General features: G+C 42.9%; 1 protein-coding gene across 1 annotated transcript in view; it reads left to right on the forward strand.

Moving 5' to 3' along the window:
- nalf1a (NALCN channel auxiliary factor 1a) overlaps positions 1 to 20096 on the forward strand; it is a 69967-nt gene that overhangs the window by 29032 nt on the left and 20839 nt on the right. The gene's annotated exons all lie outside the window — the stretch shown is intronic.

Consider the following 20096-nt stretch of genomic DNA (forward strand, 5'->3'; position numbering starts at 1 on the left):
GAAGACATCACAACTATGAAAAAACACATATGGAATCAGTTAAGAACAAATTGTTATTTACAAGGACAGCCTACTCCTTCCTCCCCATCAGGAAATTGAACCCCGGTCTCCCATGTGCCCGCATTCTCTAGTACAGCCATTATTGAAAGCTATCAAATGCTTCTCAAATATGCCCACTGGTGGTCGAACTAGCACTAACTAGCATTAATGGTACCAGTGGTTCACACTTAAATAACGCACCATAGAGTTCTGCGGCACCATGCAAGCTGTGCCGCAGTACGCTGCAACTTTTAGAGGTGGAACTACTGTGTGTGTGTGTGTGTGTGTGTGTGTGTGTGTGTGTGTGTGTGTGTGTGTGTGATGAAAGTATCTCCTCCCTCCACTTGCATCTTGATATCGACTATGCCTCTATCTCTCTATCCACAGTCAAGTCCCTCACTCCACTGGCATATTCAATTCATTTAGCAGGCTGGCTTGGCCATGTCATCATCCTGACCATTTTAATAATCCTGATGGGATGCATGAGGCTTAGCCAAGAGTGCACTCTAAGGCTGCGTCCCAAATAGAACCTTATTCCCCATATAGTGGACTATTTTTGACCATGACCCAAAAAGCTCTGGTCAAAAGTAATGCAATATGTAAATAATTGGGTGCCATTTGGGACACAAACTAACTCATCCCTACCAGAGAGCAGATACTAACCTACACTGAGGTGTTCAATTTAATTCTGCATAATGGTCTCATACGCTCCAGATTTCTATAGTTTGAGCTAATGTGCCAAACATTATTACCTAACAATATAAAATAATACAGGCAAATTAAGAAAGGAATTAAGAAATATAGAAATATTAGAATGAGCAAAATCAGAATCCGGAATATAAATATACACTGAGTATACCAAATATTAGGAACAACCTCCTAATATTGATTTGCACCCCCACTCCCCTTTTGTGCTCAGAGCAGCCTCAATTCATCAGAAATTCGTACCACAGAAATTCTGGCCCATGTTGACTCCAATGCTTTCCAAGGTTGTGTCAAGTTGGCTGGATGTCTTTTGGTTGGTGGACCATTCTTGAGGGGAGGTACCAAAACATTTCTGCAGCATTGAAGGTCCCCAAGAACAGTTGCCTCCATCATTCTTAAATGGAAGAAGTTTGGAACCACCAAGACTCTTCCTCGAGCTGGCCGCCCAGCAAAACTGAGCAATTAGCGGATAATGGCCTTGGTTAGGGAGTTGACCAAGAACCCAATGGTCACTGAAAGACCTTCAGAGTTCCTCCATAGAGATGGGAGAACCTTCTAGAAGGACAACCATCTCTGCAGCACTTCACCAATCAGGCCTTTATGGTAGAGAGGCCAGATGAAAGCCACTCCTCAGTAAAAGGCACATGACAGCCCGCTTGGAGTTTGCCAAAAGGCACCTAAAGGACTCTCAGACCATGAAAAACAAGATGCTCTGTTCTGATGAAACCGAGATTGAACTCTTTGGCCTGAATGCCAAGTGTCATGTCTGGAGGAAACCTGGCACCATCCCTACAGTGAAACTTGATGGTGGCAGCAGTTTTTCAGCGGCAGAGACTGGGAGATTAGTCAGAATAGAAGGAAAGATGAACGGAGCAAAGTACAGAGAGTTCCTTGATGAAAACCTGCTCCCGAGCACTCAGGACCTCAGACTGGAACGATGATTCACCTTCCAACAGGACAATGACCCTAAGCACACTGCCAAGACAATGCAGGAGTGGCTTCGGGGCAAGTCTCTGAATGTCCTTGAGTGGTCCAGCCAGAGCCTGATCGAACATCTCTGGAGAGACCTGAAAATATCTGAGCAGTGACGATTCCCAACCAACCTGACAGAGCTTGAGAGGATTTGCAGAGATGAATGGGAGAAACTCCCCAAATACAGGTGACTCATCCAAAACCATCTCAATTTGGTTTAGGTTGGGTGGTTGTGGAGGCCAGGTCATCTGATGCAGCACTCCATCACTCCTTCTTGGTAAAATAGCCCTAACACAGCCTGGAAGTGTGTTGAATTATTGTCTTGTTGAAAAACCAATGATAGTCCCACTAAGCCCAAACCAGATGGGATGTTGTATCGCTGCAGTAGCCATGCTGGTTAAGTGTGCCTTGAATTCTAATTAATTCACAGACAGTGTCACCAGCAAAGCACCCCCACACCATAACACCTCTCCTCCATGTTTTATGGTGGGAAATACACATGCAGAGATCATCTCACAAAGACACGGCGGTTGGAACCAAAAGTCTCCAATTTGGAATCCAGACCAAAGGACACATTTCCACCGGTATAATGTCCATTGTTCGTGTTTCTTGACCCAAGCAAGTCTCTTCTTCTTATTGGTGACCTTTAGTAATGGTTTCTTTGCAGCAATTTGACCATGAAGGCCTGATTCAGACAATCTCCTCTGAACAGTTGATGTTGTGTGTGTCTGTTACTTGAAAAGTTCTTGACATGTTCCGTATAGACTGATCTTCATGTCTTAAAGTAATGATGGACTGTCGTTTATCTTTGCTCATTTGAGCTGTTCTTGCCATTACCTGGACGGGATCTTTTACCAAATAGGGCTATCTTCTGTATATCTTCCTACCTTGTCACAACACAACTGATTGGCTCAAATGCATTCAGAAGGAAAGAAATTCCACAAATTAACTTTTAAGAAGGCACATTGAAATGTATTCCAGGTGACTACCTCATGAAGCTGGTTGAGAGAATGCCAAAAGTGTGCAAAGCTGTCATCAAGGCAAAGGGTGGCTATTTAAAGAATCTCAAATATAAAATATATTTTGATTTGTTTAACACTTTTTTTGTTACTACATGATTCCATATGTGTTATTTCATAGTTTTGATGTCTTCACTATTATTCTACAATGTAGAAAATAGTACAAAATATTTAAAAAAAACAGTGAATGCGTAGGTGTTCTAAAATCTTGACCGGTAATGTAATATTTCCGTTTTAAATTTTTAATACATTTTTGTTTTTGCTTTGTAAATTATGGGTATTGTGTTTAGATAGATGAGGGAAAAAACAAACAATTTAATACGTTTTAGAATAAGGCTACAGTATAATGTAACAAAATGTGGGAAAGGTCAAGTGGTCTGAATACTTTCAAAATACACTGTACATACCACGGCTAAGGGCTGTTCTTAAGCACGACACAACGTGGAGTCCCTGTATACAGTCCTTAGCTGTGGTATATTGGCCATAAACCACAAACCTCAAATGTGCCTTATTGCTATTATAAACTGGTTACCAATGTAATTAGAACACAAAACATATATATTTTTGTCATACCTGTGGTTTGTGATCTGATATTCACTACATACAGTACCACGGCTTTCATCCATTCAGCATTCAGGTATTGATCCACCCAGTTTATAACACAGCATATACTGTTCATATGAAGTGGGTAAAAATGTATGTAAACATTATTAATGTGACCAGTGTTCAATGACTATATACACAGGGCAGAAGTCTCTAAGGTGCAGGGTAAAATACCGCTAGTAGCTGGCTGGTAACAGTTACTACAATTGAGGGCAGGGTACTGGGCGGAGGCTAGCTAGTGGTGACTATTTAACAGTCTGATAATCTGGAGATGAAAGCTATTTTTCAGTCTCTCTGTCCCAGCTTTGATGCACCTGTACTGTCTCCGCCTTCTAGATGGTTGCGGGGTGAACAGGCCGTGGCTCGGGTGTCTGGGGTCCTTGATACTCATCTTGGCCTTCCTGTAACACCAGGTGTTGTAGATGTCCTGGAGGGCAGGCAGTGTGCCTTGGTGATGCGTTGGACTGACCGCACCACCCTCTGGAGAGTTGCGAGGGTGCAGTTGCCGTACCAGGCTGTGATACATTCCTACAGGATACTCTCAATGGTGAATCTGTGAAGCTGCATGCCACCTGACTATCAGCTATACTAATCTGGATTTATCTATGAACAGTTTTTAGCTGAACTGTAGCGAGTACAGGAATAGGCCCACCCATGACTGCACACCTGCTCATTCATGTGAAATCCATAGATTAGGGCCTAATTCATTAATAAAAATGTATTTATTTCCTTATATGAACTGTTACTCTGTAAAAACATTAGTTAGTCTACATGGACCCTGATAAAAGTAATGTCCTATAGACAGGCTGACCTTGGTCGTCTGTTGAACACTATTTCCTCCGACACAATGGTGTGGCTGGCTTCTGGGTTAAGCGGGTGGGTGTTAAGGAGTGCAGTTTGGCAGGTCATGTTTCAGAGGACGCATGACTCGACCATTACCTCTCCCAAGCCTGTTGGGGAGTTGCAGTGATGAGACCAGATCGTAATTAGATATGATGAAATTGGGGGGTAAAATACAACAAAATATATATCGTAAAGGAAGGTCATACTTTATTTGGATTTCCATACAATCAACAAACTATCTTTTGATAAGTAACTGTTTGCTAAGGTTACCGTTGGGGTTAGGTTTAGAATAACAGTTAAGGTTAAGATTAGAACTAGGGTAAGGTTTAAGGTTAGTAGATAGTTAGTTGAAATGTTGCTGATAGTGTTACCTGAAGGAAAGTGTGACATTTGGGACAGAGGCAATCATGTGGAGTGCAATAAGTCTGTTTTTCCTCGGCATTGTCACCCCCTGACCATAGTTTGCTTTGTATGTTTGTATGTTTTGTTTGGTCAGGGTGTGATCTGAGTGGGCATTCTATGTTGTGTGTCTAGTTTGTCTGTTTCTGTGTTTGGCCTGATATGGTTCTCAATCAGAGGCAGGTGTTAGTCATTGTCTCTGATTGGGAACCATATTTAGGTAGCCTGTTTAGTGTTGGGTTTTTGTAGGTGATTGTCCTTGTTCTGTCTCTGTGTTACTTTGCACCAGTATTAGGCTGTTTCGGTTTTTGTGTTACGTTTTTGTATTTGATTCGTGTTTACTTCGTTTCATTAAACATGAATCGCAATAGCCACGCCGCATTTCGGTCTGACTCTCTTTCACATACAGAAAACCGTTACAGGCATTATGTTTCTATCGTCAACAATTTGAATGTTACGCTCTGTTATAGGCAACTTATCGCATGAGGTACCGGGACAGATAATAAAATAGGAAGTGACATCAGGAGCATTTGATAAAGATACTTCCTATGAAGGCTATTGCAGCCTAAAGTCTAAGGGAGGAAGCCTGTAAGGCCGCCACTGGTCCAAAGGAATATTCCCTTACATTTAAATGATCTACTGCGTGTGCTGGTAGTTAAGTCATGGGAATGTGTCTAAGTAACAGCACATGTTCATTGTCATTGGGCCAATTCAAGCACACTGTTCGGTATTTATTGTACAGTATAGCCTTAGGAGTTTGAACGATGGTGTTGAACTGTAACATCAAGACCAGGATTCATCCTGTAAATCACCATAGACTGCCATGCAAATCTCACACAACAACATTTAACCTTTGTTGGTATAGATGGGTTTGTCAGCTAATGGGGCCAAAATAACTCCTATTAAGACTAGTTGGTCAAGGTCTTAAAACTGCTGTACTGAGACCTACTCGTAAGACTTTTAAACCCTTGATCATTGCGGCCTATTGCAGAGCATCAAACAGTGTAGATGGACCTTGTGACGTACCTCCAATGCCTTGAAATCGGATCCTTTCCAATAAATCAATCAAATGTATATTTATAAAGCCCTTTTACGTCAGCAGATATCAATGACTCCTCGGACCTCTGCTTCACATCTAACTTCTCTGTCTGCAGTTTGAAAATTGTGTGTGTGTGTGTTACCTAGCTGTGGCTGGTGTCCTGTGTGTAATTCTCTTTGTATGTAATGTGAAGGATCAAGACCTGTATGCACAAAGCGTCTCAGAATAGGAGTGCTAATCTAGGATCAGTATTTGAGCTTGTGTATGTTTACTCTATATGAGACCTGCAGGTCTCTTGACACCCGCGCCAGGCGTTCTTGCCAAGAGTAGTGCTAATATTAGGTTTCTGCCTTAAAGCGGAAAAGAAAAGAGGCGTGTGTCTTTCTCATCCATTGTTGGTCTTATCAGCCCAGCGGGACCTTTCACACGTAATCTCTGCGGCTTGGTTCAGCTGATCAACCGATCAGCCCGGGAAGGGAGGCGAAGATTACTGTCATTAAGAGCTCCTGCCGTTGTGCAATGGAAGGGTGAATTAGCCTAGCACAGAGGGACGCTACTCACGCTAGACTCGCTCACAGCACCGTTTCCTCTCCATCTCACTGTCTGTGGCAATAGAAGCCTGTGTGACATACATGACACTGAATGTTGATAGTGTGTGATAATCTGTGTATGATGTTTGTTTATGTTGATCTGTTAATGCTGCTCCACCATTAGAGGAGCTTTCACAACTGACCTTCCCTCGATCGAGTGCGTCCATCCGTGTGTGTGTGTGTGTGTGTGTGTGTGTGTGTGTGTGCATGTGTCTCACACACCCCACTCATGCATTCATACATGTGTGTGCATGTATGTCTTTGTATGCTTGTGTTTGTGCAAGCGTTTCTCCCCCCCCCCCCCCCACTCATGACCCTGCTGTGATGCCTCTCTGCAGTGCTTGAGGACATTGACCTTGGCAAGGCTTTGACCCACACAATGAGCCTGGCAGCCTAGAACTAAAACCAGTGCTGCAATGAACAACCTGGAACACAGACACAATTCAATCCTGCTTCCATATGGATAAATGGGAATGGAGGGAGAACAGGGAAGTCATATTATACAGTCCAGCAGTAAATAAAATGGTTTTGTGTTCAGATATTTACTGGAGGGTAAGGTAAACGACCCATCTGTATTTTACAATCCTGTTTATTATTTTTTTCAAGCATTCCGGCTCTTGTATTTGGAGTCATAATCAGTGCTTAGTTACAATAAGAGGGTTGAATAATAAGAATCGCATAGATACTGCATAGACACCGCATAGATACGAATTGTGGCTATTACCACCTAGGTGCTGTATTTGAGGTGTTTCATTGGTCGGTATATTGTAGACATTAAGCATTTTGCATATCTGGTGACATTAGCCTCTCTACTCTGCAGATTGCAGGGCTGGCTGTCTAGGCACATGGTGTGTGTGTGTTTGTGTGTAGGACCGGGGGGGTTGCTGCTGTGTTTGCTTTGTGATGTTGGTCACCTGCAGGCTCTCTACAGAGACCCAACAGGGAGGCCTCGACTGTCGCTCACTCACTGGGGCGCCCCCAGTGCCCCATTGAGAGACGAATGCAACCCCACACAGACACACATGCATATGTTACTGACTGTTTCAAACCAAGGTTTCCTGTGTGCAATGAAATAGTTTAAGCCCACTGAGCTAAAGCCTAGACATTAGCTCAGGGAGTTAACGTGAGTCTTCAGGTCTCAAGAAAGGGTACTCATCAATTGAGCGTCGTTCAACCGCTGTTATACTTTACCTGCCTTTGACCTCCTTTGCAACGACCCATCAGGGTCACGGCACCAAAGTGAGCAACTGGGTTTCAAACCCGGGTCTCCTCTACCTTCTGAGCCTATATAGCTGTACAAACAGTCTGCTCTTGTGCTCGATGTCCCAGCTCTCTCCCGTCTCATTTGCCTTGCTTACAGGCAGAGAGTGGTGTGTGTTTGTGTTGGCCTGTCTAGAGCCCCGTTTATACCTGGTTTGAACATGCGTCCGTTGTCCTGATCTTGTCCACATTCTGATTGTGCCCACATTTGTCAACAGGTGTAGGCAATCAAAAGACTCATTTTGATTTGATTATGATGAGATCTTCCTCACCACCTCTGGTAATTAAAGACACATCATGTACAAATATCCTTGAAGTGTAAACTGATCTGTACAACGGAAGTATATGCAGTACATTTGACCAATTTCACAGTTGTCCTGCCCTCAAAAAAGTAATACACACCGGCCAGTACCTACTGGCACTTTGGTTGGATGCCACAGTACAATACTGCGTCCAGCTCTAAAGTAGCCTAGAGTCCTTCGTATTGAAGCCTACATCATATTGGACAGTTGCCTGACTCATGCTCACAGAAAGCTATGTGCATTTACGCATCAGATTGGACGTCTTCTGCACTTCATAGATCGCTGTGAAATGCTCAGACACAGAATAAAATAGAAAATAAATAAAAATGTAAAGTTGAAACGGACTGCATTATAATACCAATGTATTATGTTCATATCTGATATAGCAACTGAATTAGATTATTCACCACTCTCCCACCATTCATAGGTGCTCAAAACCAGCTTCTCCCATTGATTCCCACTGGTGATGTACTTTCTCTTCATGGGAGGAATCTCCAATTATCCTCAGTCATAGGTTGCGTCTCAAATGTCACCCAATTCCCTACATAGTGCACTATTTTGACCAGGGCCATAGGCTGGTGCACCAAAGGGAATAGGGTGCCATTTGGGATGCACCCATGCTATCATTGTAGACTGGAGGCAATAAACGGCATGGTTGTTAGTCTGGACTGAGTTCCGGATGAGGAAAACGTTGCAGAAACATAAGAAATGGTGTTGTTTTGTTTGACTAGTTGAGGAACATTGTAAGTATGGCAATAGACAAAGAATTGTAATTCTGTAATTATGGCAGTAGACCGAGCATTTTGGGCTCTGGAGTGAATGGCTGACCGATTAAATGCAGCGCTCCGGTGGATGAATAGCAAGCACACTCAGGATGCCATCTCTCAAAACAGACATGAGATGGGCTGTTTGAAAGAGTTAAATGGGCAATCTGTTTGCCAAAAACGTGGCGGGGGGGGGGGGTGCACTTTGTTGTTTGAATCCCAGATTGACCATTTACTGTAAGTGCTGGAGAGTCATTGTGCAAAGTCGTGACATGTCTGTAGTCTGTGACTGCGAGAAGCAAGTGGGCAATGGATGTGAAAGGGAGAGGGCTGCTATTCTTAGCATGGTGAATTCAGTTGAGACACACTTTGACTACTGCATACAGGGTGGCAACAGAGATATGTGTTAAGGGAAAATATTTAATTGACCTTGCCAGCCAGCTGTCTGTACTTGCAACATGGAGTGTCATTGCCTACCTGTTAGAACATACAGTATATGTTGTGTTTGACTTGGCACTATGGCTTTTAAACAGTTTATATGGAGATAACAGCTCATACAGCTCAAAAAGATAAATATAAGACTCCTGCTAAAAGGTCAATGTGAGAATACCCCCCCACACACACTCTCTCCCTCTCTCTGCTCTGCAATTGAGATGCTCTCTGGCTGTTGAATAGGTTTTATGAACAAATCTGAAAAGTCAACAGATGACTGGTGACTTGACAGTCTTGTGATCTACAGTAGGGGCTTGACCTTCTGTCTGTCTCCCTCAGCTGTGAGCACCACGCTTGGGTTGTTGTGATGTAAGACTTTTGGCACTGCTGAAGTCAAATCAGCTCCCATTCCCCCAATCCTAACCTTAACCATTAGGGAATAGGGAAGTAAAGAAATAAAAACAACAATAAAAAGACAGGCTATATACAGTAGCAAGGCTATATACAGTAGCAAGGCTATATACAGACACCGGTTAGTCAGGCTGATTGAGGTAGTATGTACATGTAGATATGGTTAAAGTGACTATGCATATATGATGAACAGAGAGTAGCAGTATAGTAAAAGAGGGGTTGGCAAGTGGTGGGTGGCAGGACACAATGCAGATAGCCCAGTTAGCCAATGTGCGAGAGCACTGATTGGTCGGCCCAATTGAGGTAGTATGTACATGAATGTATAGTTACTGTGACTGCATATATGATAAACAGAGAGTAGCAGCAGCGTAAAAAGAGTGCTTGGGAGGGTTGGGGGCGGCACACATTGCAAATAGTCTGGGTAGCCATTTGATTATCTGTTCAGGAGTCTTATGGCTTGGGGGTAAAAACTGCTGAGAAGCCTTTTTGTCCTAGACTTGGCACTCTCGTACCGCTTGCCATGCGGTTGTAGAGAGAACAGTCTATGACTGGGGTAGCTGGGGTCTTTGACAATTTTTAGGGCATTCCTCGTGAAACCCCCTCGTGCAGAGGTCCTGGATGGCAGGCAGCTTAGCCCCAGTGATGTACTGGGCGGTACCCACTAGCCTCTGTAGTGCCTTGCGGTCAGCTCCATAATATCGACAGAAACATGGCAAACGTTATTTATAATCAATCCTCAAGGTGTTTTTCAAGTATCTATTCAATAATATATCCATCGGGACAATTCGTTTTTCAGTAGCACCGATTGGAGTAATGGCTACCTCTGTATTTTACGCGAGAGTCACCCTGGGAGCCATCAGGTGACCACTTGCGCAATGTAGCCGCCTACGGGTATTATTCAACATAAATGTGTAAAACTACATCACAATGCTGTAGACACCTTCGGGTATACGGAGAAAGAGTAATCTGGTTGATAGCCCATTCACTGCTCAATAGGGATGCATTGGAACGCAGCGCTTTCAAAACGAGGCACTTCCGGATTGGATTTTTCTCAGGCTTTCGCCTGCAAGATCAGTTCTGTTATACTCACAGACAATATTTTTACAGTTTTGGAATCTTTAGAGTGTTTTCTATCCCAAGCTGTCAATTATATGCATATTCTAGCATCTTGTCCTGACAAAATATCCTGTTTACTACGGGAACGTTTTTTTTCTTCCAAAAATTTAAATACTGCCCCCTAGTCACAATTAAAGGTCTTACTCAAGTCGGCTACGGAGAGCGTGATCACACAGTTGTCCGGAACAGCTCTCATGCATGCCTCAGTGTTGCTTGCCTCGAAGCAAGCATAGAAGTGATTTATCTCGTTTGGTAGGCTCGTGTCACGGCTGTGCTTCCCTTTGCAGTCTGTGATAGTTTGCAAGCCCTGCCACATAAGACGAGAGTCGGAGCTGGTGTAGTATGATTCAATCTTAGCCCTGTTTTAACGCTTTGCCTGTTTGATGGTTTGTCGTAGGGCATAGCAGAGTTTCTTGTAAGCTTCCGGGTTAGAGTCCCACACCTCGAAAGCGACAGCTCTACCCTTTAGCTCAGTGCAAATGTTACCTGTAATCCATGGCTTCTGGTTGGGGTATGTACGTACAGTCACTGTGGGGACGACGTCCTCGAAGCACTTGTTGGTAAAGCCAGTGACTGATGTGGTGTATTCCTCAATGTCATCGGAAGAATCCCGGAACATGTTCCAGTCTGTGATAGCAAAGCAGTCCTGTAGTTTAGCATCTGCTTCATCTGACCACTTTGTTATAGACCGAGTCACTGGTGCTTCCTGCTTAAAATTTTGCTTGTAAGCAGGAATCAGGAGGATATAGTTGTGGTCGGATTTACCAAATGGAGGGCCGACGGAGAGCTTTGTACGCATCTCTGTGTGTGGAGTACAGTTGATCTAGAATTTTTTTCCCTCTGGTTGCACATTTAACATTTTGATAGAAATTTGGAAGAACTGATTTAAGTTTCCCTGCATTAAAGTCTCCAGCCACTAGGAGTGCCACCTCTGGGTGTGTGCCATATACCTTTGGCAATGGTCATAGACGGGGTGGCCCTACACACACACATAGACAGGGTGGCAACAAAGTGACAACAGTAAGTCCATACATTTTCACCCCATTGGGAATCAACATCCATGGTGTTGCTAGAGCCATGTACTTAACAACTGAGCCACAAAGGACCATTACAATACATAAGTACAATACTGTAAAAAACAATACATGATTGTGGAAGAGGTATCCAATGACCACAACTTTGACCACACATGGGATAGAAAATATGAAAATTAGATGTTCAGTCAATATTGATTGGTAGTGCAAAGCCTAATGTGAAACAGTGCAATGTACTGTGATTTACAGTACTGTAGCATATAACTTTCAGCACTTAAAAGGGCAATTTTGAAACATGTAGGAAGGTCTTTCATGTTTTTGCTAATGGTTTAACTGGTTGTTAAAAGAGCTCAATTGAGAATGTATCATTATGATGTGTTTTGGTGATTTAAACCAATGTTTTCATTATATTTCACAGTAAACTTATATTTTGGATCAATGATTGTGTAGGGAAAGTTGTCTCCAAACAAAATGAATGCACAATGAAAGGTTTTGAATGTAAGACCGGCTGTGTTACCAGTTTGGAGTTTGGGAACTAAGACTTTATCAAATTCACCACATACTTGTGAAAATAGCACCAAAGCAATAAAAAAAAAAACTGTAAACCAGGGAGCAAAAGTGTTTGCAATGACATCTTGTTGACGTCTATTGTGACATGGTCTGGTTGTGTACTGATTGCAGAAGGATGCTATTTCTTTGCAAAAAAATAATATGTTTTCACATGGTTGTAATCACACCCACCATACAGTATGTGCCTTTTGGTGTATTCAACCAACTGCATTTCACAATGTTCCCTGCACAATTTATTTTGCTGACTGCCACATTTTCCTCTCTTCCTTTCATTTCTTCTCCATCAGTCAGGCAGACAACAGGTATGTGAAAGGAGTTGAGGCTGAATGAGAGTGTTAAACAGGATGTGGAAAGAGGTTGCTTTTGAAGAGACGGTTGCACTCAAGGCACCTCAGCTATAGGAGCTGTCACTCAAAGCCAGCAGGCTTCCTTTGAAGTGTGGTTCTCTGTAGAAAAAGGACCTAACTCTTGGCCGTGTGCGCTGATGGAGTGGAGACCTGTGTTTTGTTTGGAAGAGAGGGATTTTTAAAAGGAGATCAAAAAAAGAGAGGGATTTCCCATGTCTTTTCCAGAGAAGAGCAGGACTTTTGCTCAACTGATGAGGCTCTGTTCAATGGACTGTTTTTCGTTTGGATTTTTAAAATAATTTTTACAGCTGGATTCCTTTGAGATTAAAGCTAGATTTTATTACAAGAGAGACTTATTCCCAAAAGGCAGCAGTCAAGAGACTACAGTAAAATAACAATATGACTTACTGGCATCATGATCTCAGTTTTCCTAGTAGATTCATCCCTCCACAGATGTGTATGGTTGCAGGGTGTACATTTTCTCTCACTTCATGATATAATGCTGAAATTAGTTATGAAGGCCATGTTCCAACTCCATTGCAGACGAATGCCAAATCTCACAATGTCTAGATATGTGTTTAAAATCAAATAATATAGCCATCTGATGCCCGACTGCGCAGACGATGTGTCAACCGATAGCTGACGCAATGTAATGTCTGCAATGTATTCGGCCTGCTATGTGTGTGTGCTCGCGCGTGTTCCCTGTAATAAGAGAGAAGGCCAGCACATTTACACTGACTGATCTAATCTGTCTGAGAGGTCTGCTTCCTGCAGCCATACACATAACTCAATTAACCCTCGGACACATTACTCTTTCTGCGCACAGACACAAGACACACAACACAGTCAGTCATAGACACAGCTTGGATGCACACACACACACACACACTACTCACCTACAAAGACCAACGTGTTGTTTTCTCTATTGCCTTGGCTTTTCAACATACAGTGCCTTCAGAAAGTATTCAAACCTCTTGACTTTTTCCTCACATTTTCTTGTGGTACTGCCTGAATTTACAATTGATTAAATTTAGATTGTTTGACACTGGCCTACACACAATACCCCATAATGTCAAAGTGGAATGATGTTTTTCACATTTTTTACAAATTAATTTAAAAAATGGAAAGCTCAAATGTCTTGAGTCAATAAGTATTCAACCCTTTTGTTATGGCAGGCCATAATAAGTTCAGGAGTAAACATTTTCTTAACAAGTCACATAATAAGTTGCATGGACTCTGCTCTTTGTATGCAATAATAGTGTTTAACATGATTTTTGAATGACTATGTCACGGCTGGCTGAAGGACTGGACCAAGGTGCAGCATGGTCAGCGTACATTTTCTCTTTCTTAAAAAATGATGCCGATAAAACAAAGAACATAACCAAACCGTGAAGCTTTGGGCTATGTGCCCTGAACAAAGTCAAAGTTAACTTCCCACAAAACAGGTGGGGGGAAAAGGGTACCTAAGTATGGTTCTCAATCAGAGACAACGATAGACAGCTGCCTCTGATTGAGAACCACACCCGGCCAAACACATAGAAAATCATAGAACATAGACTGCCCACCCAAATCACACCCTGACCAAACCAAAATAGAGACATAAAACGCTCTCTATGGTCAGGGCGTTACAGACTACCTGTACCCCACACATACAATTATCTGTAAGGTCCCTCAATCAAGCAGTGCATTACAAGATAGAACTGCCAAAGGGGGTGGAGTTGCAATCTACTGCAGCGGTAGCCTGCAGAGTTATGTCATGCTATCCACGTCCCAAATAGTTCAAGCCCAAACAGTTCGAGCTTCTACTTTTAAAAATCCACCTTTCCAGAAAAAAGTCTCTCACCGTTGCTACTTGTTATAGACCCCCCTCAGCCCCCAGCTGTGCCCTGGACTCCATATGTGAATGAATTGCCCCCTATTTATCTTCAGAGTTTGTACTGTCAGGTGACCTAAACTGGGATATGCTTAACACCCCGGCCGTCCTACAATCTAAGCTAGATGCTCTCAATCTCACACAAATGATCATGGAACCTACCAGGTACAAACCTAAATCCGGAAACATAGGCACCCACCCTCATAGATATCATCCTGACCAACCTGTCCTCCAAATACACCTCTGCTGTCTTCAACCAGGGTCTCAGCGATCACTGTCTCATTGCCTGCGTCCGTAATGGGTCCGCGGTCAAACAACCACCCCTCATCACTGTCATCACTGCCCAAAGTGCTTCTACAAAGTATTGACTCGAGTGTGAATACTTACAGTATGTTAATTAGATATTTCTGTATTTCATTTTCAATACATTTGCAAAAAATTCCAAAAACACATTTTTGCTTTGTCAATATGGGATATTGTGTGTAGATGTGTGAGAAAAAAAATCTATTGAATCCATATTGAATTCAGGTTGCAACACAACGAAATGTGAAATAAGTCAAGGGGTATGACTACTTTCTGAAGGCACTGTAAGCCTATTTGTCACATAATTTATACCTCATTCAGAGGACTTGAACTTGAAATTAGTGCACTACTTTGGACCAGGGCTCAGTGCATTATATACAGATGTATGATCTTAATTTGAACCAGTTTTCTACAGCAGGAAACAAATACTGCAGCAACAGGAAATGTGAATTATGAAGTGGATGATAATTAATGGACATTTGTTGTAGGGGTTGATATATTTTGTTGTTATGGCAAATCAAGTCACATTTTAAAGTGAAAATTACAAACTTTAAGAAGAAATTTTTAAACCTCGAATGCACTACACGTTTTGCATTTCGTGTTGTGCAGGAAATTTCTCAGCAACAAAGAGTGATAGAATTAAGATCCTACATCTGTAGAGAATAGTGTGTCATTTGTGATGCACCATATCTTTCCACCAGTGAAAGCTCCAGTGGGCTTCCAGGATGTGTAGACAGAAGAGATGGGGGAGGGGAGCATGAGCAGGGCAGGATGTGCACAAGGACAGGTCAAGCTAACGGAGGGGAGAGAGGCACTTCATGACTCTGCGCCATAATGAAAATATCCTGACAATAACCGACAATGTGATTTTTTTTTTTTTTTTTTTTGGCGGGTGGCATTACCACGAAGGAGCCGACAGATTTAAGGCTGGCAGCGGGTGGCAGGGAATTTTGGCTGCTTCCCCAAATAAGGGGGATAGGCTTTGCATTGCTACACCACCCCACAGCCTCAGACTGAAGTGAAGCTCATTTGATTCAGTTGTGCCTTATTTGGGGGAAAAATGGACTTGCCACCATGAAGTACATGCCTCAGCTTGCTGGAGAGATAATTACAAACATACGTGCTGTGCTGCCAAGGCATGAAACTACCCCTTCTGCCCAATCCAAAATCAGCCGCTATCTCCTCGGCAGTGGTGTAAATTTGAGAGGATTGTGTGGGTATAGGCGATATGGAAGTAGCTCCACCTTGTGATCGATAGGTTAGGTGAAGTATGTTTTCAAATCAAATCAAATGTTATTTGTCACATGCGCCGAATACAACAGGTGTAGACTTTCCACCATATTGCGCATGTCTATCCAGTCCTCACAGATCTACACACAGGGTTAGGGGATATAGGGATATGGGTTCAATTGGGATTGCATGTTACTGTGTGTAACGTCTGCTTCCAACTCACACCCTCAAACACATAGATCCCCTGAATGCAGCTCACTTTCCAACCACGTATTTCCAACCAGGTATTGTTTGTTTGTGACACAAGTCTTTCGGAGCGCTGGTGTTCCCGTGATGTATGCCTCCCGTGTATGATAGCTTTTGCCTGCCTCACTAACAACGCCTTTAGCCTATTCCCTGCCTGTACTTTAGCCTATCGATTTTCCTGTTGTCTGTCTATTGCCTGATCTCCCGGACTACGTTACTAGCCTTTTCCCTGTGTGTACTGTTGGCCTTTTGGACCCCCTGTGTATGACCTTCTGCCTGCTCCTGGACCCAGCTACCTGCCTCCTCCTGTGTATGACCTTCTGCCTGCTCCTGGACCCAGCTACCTGCCTCCTCATGTGGTCCTTTGCAATAAACACCTGCTGTGCTCTGCGCTTCAAACCAGCTCACTGTCTCTCCTCGAGTTCATTACACTGTGATGTTAGGATGGGGAATGGGGAATGGCGATGATGTACGGAATAGCAGATCACAGCTTTTGACTCATTCTTTATTTATATCAGGCAACAGATTTGGGCCTAATTTCTACAAAAACTAGCTCAATCCTTTTACTTGCTGAACTGTGAACACCAACTCAGCCAACCTACCCAGAGCTAAACTTCATGCCACAGTTAGCATAGCATTAGCCAGTGCCTTGCAACAGTCACTTTGCATTGGTATTATTTAGCAAATGACAGCGTTAGCTTCCACATCAAACTTATGCAATATCTCTTATGTCATTGGGGCATCTATTAGCCTTATTAGATTCTGCATCCCTGCCTGTATTCTCAAGCTTGTTTTACACGTTTTTGTAGGATTTCACGTCAACATGTTCTTACACCTAGGCCTATAGTGCATAGCTTAGCCATGCATATCCGCCTAACAAATCATAATTACCAAGGTTATAAAGCCAGACTCTGTTGTGTAGTAATTGTCCTCTCTCCAGACACTTTTAGTCAAAAGACGAGGACCAACATGTTACGTTGACATTGTGTGTGTGTGTAGTGTATTCCTCAATAGTATTCGTGGCATTCACACGATAGATGTCAGTGAGCAACTCTCAATACCCTCCCCCTGATGTGCTGTGCGCTCTTCCTCTCTTACCCCGTGCAGAGAACGGAACAGGAGAGCAGCGTTGCATGTGAAAGGATCTCAGGGGATACACGTTAGGTCCAGGCAGAAAGGAGAGGAAAGCATGCACGCGAGATGGAGAGGAGGGAGAGGAGGATGGAGAGAGAGGCAGAGTGAGAGGCAGAGAGAGTTCTTCTTTGTCATCAGTTCTTCTTTATAATCTAAATGCAAATGTGTGGAGTAGTAAAAAATAATGTAATCTCCAAAAACACTTGTGTCTACTATTGTGTATAGTGTTTGTGTCCTGTGTGTGTGTTCTTCATTGATCAAACTGCTTTATCAACACAATGGGTTGCCTGTAGGATAGAGTTTGAGTTTAAACATCACTTTACAATCACGTGTTGTGTGTAAGTACACTGAATTTAATGACATAAACCGACCAGGTGAATCCAGGTGAAAGCTATGATCCCTTATTGATGTCACTTGTTAAATCCACTCCAATCACTGCAGATGAAGGAGAGGACATGTTAAGGAAGGATTTTTAACCTCTGATGTAAATCCCATGGTTTATGGGACCTGCGCTGTTCTGGTACCGGGTTTGACCTACATTTTAATTTATAAGTCAATCTGTTTACACCGTTGATTGAAATTTGACACCACTTGAAGCTGGGATGTCTCTTCTACCATATAATTCACTCTTCTGAATGTCCATCAACTCCTACTTCACATCCACTAACAACACATATGCCTGGAATCCATACATCACAACCCAGCAGGAGAGAGTGGCTTCATCGCTGTACCACATTCAGAGATCAATTTATAGCCAGTATTCAGAAATAATGAATACATAAAAAAATAAATATATGAACTTTCTGTTTGTCATAGATGGACAATATTAATATGAGATGAAAGGCAAGTTCCTAATGTGTTCAGGAAGCCAAGTTACAGCTCTATGAGACGTTCACATCGATGGGAGCAGATGTGTTGATCAAGAGAGACCTTTAAAAAATATGCAAATTTTCTGGAGCACTAAATATACAAGGTATTTTACAGTTATAAGGAAGGTGAAATCTTATAGTTATTAATTTAATAAATTGATTATACAAATATTTAGAAAAATAGAAGTCATTTAAAGCCTTACGTAGTTTTGTTGAATAGGAAATACATCATACAAAAAAATCATTTTCATATTTGTATATTTGTACGGTCTTCTGTACTTGAGCTTCTGTCCTCAAAAGTGACGACACCTCAGCAATTTATAGCTATGAGATTTTAACCTTTCTTAGAGTATGTAGCATTACTAGCTATTGTTTATGGCCCTCATGATAAATAATTACTTTTGGGTAATTATTTTAGTTACATTTGAAGCCTTGATACTTTTGACACATGGATAATTGTGTATGCGTGCCGTTCAGAGGGTGAATGGGCAAGAAAACATATTTTAGTGCCTTTGAATGGGATATGGTAGTTGGTGCCAGGCTCACCGGTTTGTGTCAACAACTGCAACTCTGCTGGGTCTTCCACACTCAACAGTTGCCCATGTGTATCAAGAACATTCCACCACCCAAAGGACATCCAGCCAACTTGACATGACTGTGGAAAGCATTGGCGTCAACATGGGCCAGCATCCCTGTGGAACACTTTTGAGGAAAAAAAGGGTGAGGGGGGTGGGGTACAACTCAATATCTGTGTATGTGTTTGTTTGTATACTGTATGCAAGAATGCTGTTAATTGACTACAACTCAGAATTCAACACCATAGTACCCTCCAAGCTCATCATCAAGCTTGAGGCCCTGGGTCTCAACCCCGCCCTGTGCTTTTAGGTCCTGGACTTTCTGACGGGCCGCCCCCAGGTGGTGAAGGTTGGAAACAACATTTCCATTTAGTTGACCCTGAACAAGGGGGCTCCACAAGGGTGCGTGCTCAGCCCACTCCTGTACTCCCTGTTCATGCACGAATGCATGGCCATGCACACCTCCAACTCAATCGTCAAGTTTGCCGACGACACAGCAGTCGTGGGCTTGATTACCAACAACGACAAGACAGCCTATAGGGAGGAGGTGAGGGCACTCTGAGTGTAGTGTCAGGAAAACAACCTCCCACTCAACGCCAACAAAACAAAAGAGATGATCGTGGACTTCACAAACAGCAGAGGCAACACCCCCCTATCCACATTGAAGGGACAGCACTGGAGAAGGTGGAAAGTTTTAAGTTCCTCTGCGTACACATCACAGATGCACTGAAATGGTCCACCCACACAGATAGTGTGGTGAAGAAATTTGGCTTGTCACCCAAAACCCTTACTAACTTTTACAGATGCACAATCGAGAGCATTCTGTCGGGCAGTATCACAGCCTGGTACGGCAACTGCACCACCCTCAACCGCAAGGCTCTCCAGAGGGTGGTGCGGTCTGCACAACGCATCACCGGGGGAAAACTGCCTGCCCTCCAAGGTACCTATAGCACCCGATGTCACAGGAAGGCCAAAAACATAATCAAGAACAACAACCAACTGAGCCACTGCCTGTTCACCCCACTACCATCTAGGAGGCGAGGTCAGTACAGGTGCATCAAAGCTGGGACCGAGAGACTGAACTATCTCAAGGCCATCAGGCTGCTCAACAGCAATCACTAACTCAGAGAGGCTGCTGCCTACATTGAGACCCAATCTCTAGCCCCTTTAACAAATGGATCACTAGTCACTTTAAACAATGCCACTTTAAATAATGCCACTGTAATAATGTTTACATATCTTACATTACTCATATCAAATGTATATACTGTATTCTATGTCATCTATTGCACCGTGCCTATCCCGCTCAGCCATCGCTCATCCGTACACATTCTCAGTCACCCCTTTTAGATTTGTGTGTATTAGGTAGTTGTTGGGGAATTATTCGATTACTTGTTAGATATTACTGCACTGTCAGAATT

This window comes from Oncorhynchus masou, chromosome 6 (assembly GCF_036934945.1).
Source record: "Oncorhynchus masou masou isolate Uvic2021 chromosome 6, UVic_Omas_1.1, whole genome shotgun sequence".
NCBI lineage: Eukaryota > Metazoa > Chordata > Actinopteri > Salmoniformes > Salmonidae > Oncorhynchus > Oncorhynchus masou.